This window comes from Crocodylus porosus, unplaced genomic scaffold, assembly GCF_001723895.1.
Source record: "Crocodylus porosus isolate Cpor-Errol unplaced genomic scaffold, CroPor_comp1, whole genome shotgun sequence".
Classification (NCBI taxonomy): domain Eukaryota; kingdom Metazoa; phylum Chordata; order Crocodylia; family Crocodylidae; genus Crocodylus; species Crocodylus porosus.
This window is the reverse complement of record NW_017728947.1, coordinates 99,784,948-99,788,733: the sequence shown is the minus strand read 5'-3', so window position 1 is coordinate 99,788,733 and position 3,786 is coordinate 99,784,948. Positions and strand designations below refer to the sequence as shown.

Here is a 3,786-nt window from a genome sequence, read left to right as displayed (position 1 = left end):
TTCCTGCCCTTCGGGTAGGGGGCTGGACTCGATGATCTCCCGAGGTCCCTTCCAGCCCTAATGTCTATGAAATCTATGAAATATAATGAACTGACTAACTCTCACTGCACCCAGCCCCCAACCTTTCTAACCTCCTTTAAATACAAGTACACATTACACCAAATTTCCCTTGAAACAGATGTGGAGTAACATTTTCAAAAGCACTTGAGTTAGGTCCTATTTTCAAAAGACATGTAAGAGGTATAGTCCCATGCACATTCTAGGCTATGTCTGTACTGCAGTGGAAGTGTAACTGCAGCAGAGGCAGATATAACCATGGTAGTGTTTATCTTGCTATCTTGGGTAATATTAGTATTGGAGATACGGTGATCCTGGCTCTGGTGTGGGCTAGCAACCAGTGTGCAAGGCTGCCAGGAACCCTGGCTATTTCCTGGCATCACTAGCTCATGCTAAAACCCATGTCATGGCAATTTTCACTGCAAGTGTGATCCAAGTAAATGTACTTAAAGCTTGTGTGGGTACATATTACCATGCTCTGGTCACAACTTCGCTTGCGTTGGAGGTGTGCCTATAGGCTCTTGAGTCCATAACTTAGTTCAGTAGTGATTGGGCAGCAAAACAGGAGTTACGTGCCTCAGCACCCTTTTGGCATGACCCTTAGGTCGTCTTGAATATGTTCCTGTTCGTTCCTTTAATCAGTATTCTCAACCTAGGGTATGTGGTATATCTCAAGAGGGTACATGAGGGGAAGGAATGGGAAATGGGAAATACAAATGGAGGAAAAGGAAGAAAAGTACAAATGACAAACAGCTGTACAATGCCTCTCAGATTGCTGGCGAGGCATTGACAGTGACAAAGTGTTATTTTTTTAAATATGTAAAACCTAGACTCGTAGGGGTACACGGCAGTATAATGTACAGGGCATGCACCCCCCACCCAAAAGCTTGAAAAGCACTGCTCCAAGTGTTGCCAGCAGTAAAAATCTGCTAGGACAGGAGCTAGCTACTAGTGCTAAGGAGTCCAGTCAAATGGCACAACACAGCCACAGAGTGGAATATCCCCTAATTTTTTTTAAAAAAAAAGATATGTTGGTGTATTTCAAACCCTCAGTTCTCAGCCATGCTGCATGCTTTGCTGTCTAACTCCCTGCCCTGTGCTGAGAGATTTGTGCACACATTCTTTTTTTTTACATACAGTTTTTCTCTTTCATTCAGGTTGAATATGAAATGTGCCTGTGTCAAGAGGGCTCAGGGACCACCGTGATCACAAGTACATGCAAGCTGCTAGGAATGGAACAAGCATCCGTCTGCTGGAAGCAACCGTGCGGGAGGTCCAGAACTGCCATGATTTTGCATTAAAGCTCCCATAGTTCTAGATCTTGGTTCTCCAGTGAAGCCAAGTAGAAAAATAGAAATGCACGTAGGTTATTGAGGACGAAACTGCACTTAGGTTCCTGGGCCATGGCTGCTATTCCTAGAGGTGGAGAGGAACTTGGGGCACCACTTGTGTATGTGTGGTTGAATTTATGCTGTATGTGGGTCTGGTAGCCAGGCCCCTGCTATTCCCTCAGGGCTCCCTCCATGGTCCTGTGGGGGTGGGGGCAAGGCATTATGTGGCTCTGCTCTGTGGCACTAAGTAGAAGAGCCCTGTCTGTCCATGACTGCAGTCAGCCACCTTGTGCAGCAGGTACCTGGCACTCCCACTGCTGTTCAGACCGTGTGTGCCCTAGAGTGGAAGCAGGGGTCTGATGGTCCATTCAGGTGCTTCACTGAAAGCTGTGCTGATCGCTTATAACCTGCCTCCATCCATTGTAGCTGGCCCCACTGCACTGATTTATGTATAAATGGTATAATATTATTATATTAACTTTATAACTAGCACTGGAACCGAGCTTTGCCTTCCATCCACATCATTCGGTTTACCTCAGATTTCCCTCTTCTGTAGAAATCTACAGGGGGATTTTTTTTTGCTCCGGTGCTGTCCTGTGAAGTGGACAGTGGACCCATCTGTTTCTTCCGACTCTTTGGCCTGGGTGTGAATGTTTTCAGATGTGACTGATAGCCAGGAAGCAGCAGTTGGGAAAACACTAGCCCCCTTTTTTTTTTTTAACCCATGTAAGGGCTAGAGCTGGCCATGGTTCAAGGCCTTGTTTGCTATTGTATTAATCTAGGTCATTACCGTTCTGCTCATCTCTCCCAGGGTAAACAGATTAGCAGTGCAGAAAAGAACTGCTACATCAGACACTCTGCAGCTCTTCTGGGCAGTCATTCCTCATTAGGATCAGCTTCCTCAAGTGTGGCTTCACTCTCCTGTTTTCTATGGTTTCTGTGGTGCTTATGGTTTGCCAGGGTTGGTGCAACAGAGGCAAAGTTGTTCTTTTCTGAGGAGCTGAATAACTTGTGACCAAGCTACTCTTGCGGGTGTCTGGGCTAAAGCCTCCTGCGTCAGAACAACAGTAAGGGTGTCATACTTTGAATTCTAAGCCAGCTGTGATCTTTGCTGGAGGTCCGCAGTGGCAACAGACTGGCTTTGAAAGGCCAGATGCTGCGGTCCTTGTCCTCAGGGAACAGTAATACCCCATAAGAAAAGGTACCTAGCTAGGCCTGCTCATACAGTAAAGGCAGGCACACAGAAACAAGGGCAGGGATTTACAGTGTGTCAGCTACTGCTTGTACCCTGTAGTAAATTAACCCTAACGCCTCGTAGCCATCAATGTTACAAATGGGTCGGGTGGCTGTCATCCAGCCTCATATGTGAAGGAGTGCGAGCACCTGTCAAAATATGCAAGGCTGAACTCTGCACTTTGCCAGTCATATTAAGTAGATCATAGTCTTCATCTTTCTGCGCTACCTATCTGTGCATTTATTTCCAGGGGAAGGGATGGGTTATGTGAACAGGCTCTTGAAGGCACTATTATGTTGACAGGTGTTTTGATCAACAAGCATTACAGAACAAATGGATGAAAACACACAACTCCCCCGCCCCTCCCTGCCAAACAACTGGATCACAGTACCTAAAAATACTTCCACAGTACTAGAAAGGTCTTTTTCAAATGACTGATCATGGGATACAGCTCTTCCATTTGACATTCACACTCAACAAAGGGCTTTAGGCTTACAAAAAAAATAACAAAAATTGGAAACCTGCAAGAACATATAAAGTCCTGTAACTGACTCTTTGACTTAAAATGGATGAAAGCAATAACCATTTCACAGCTGCCAGTGAGCACCGACATGTACAGTTGTGTCAGTCTGTCCTTTCTGTGTATGCATCATGTTCTGTGCTGTATATATGTACATAAGAGATTTGTTTTAAATATTTCTTCATTGTATATCTCTCTTCCTGGCACCTGCAATGCATCTATAAAAAAGTCCAATAAAATCCTAAATGACTGACCCCGCCCCACCCACACCCACACACACACACACTATTAGACTCATTAGCTGAGATTTTTATGCTAGAGCTCAGTAGTGAATCTCTGACCTATTTTGCCCATGGATCCTGATGCTCAGCTTTGTAGCCATGGCCCTGTGACATGGTTCAGGTCCTTAGGGAGGATCTTGTGGCAGTTTGTCACAGTTTGTGGATGATAGGGACAAAGATGGCCTTAAATCTCCTTTTTTAATATCTTGTTTCTGGCTTGCGGGAAGCAGTACAGTCTTCAGCATAGATTCTCAAGCAGCCAGGATTTGCTCTAATTTACAGCTAAATTAGAGCATCTATGAGCTGCCCTAATTTATACCTTCATCCCAAAGGCTGCGTGTATGCTCCTCTGCAGTCTACAGC

General features: G+C 45.2%; 1 protein-coding gene across 1 annotated transcript in view; it reads left to right on the top strand.

Annotated features, from left to right (window-relative positions):
* Positions 1–3,406, top strand: part of LOC109320601 — a 46,415-nt gene extending 43,009 nt beyond the window's left edge. Inside the window, exon 12 of the mRNA XM_019550764.1 lies at positions 1,215–3,406. The gene's annotated coding sequence lies outside the window, so the exon portion shown is untranslated. The remainder of the gene's footprint in view (positions 1–1,214) is intronic.
* The last annotated feature ends 380 nt before the right edge of the window (positions 3,407–3,786 follow it).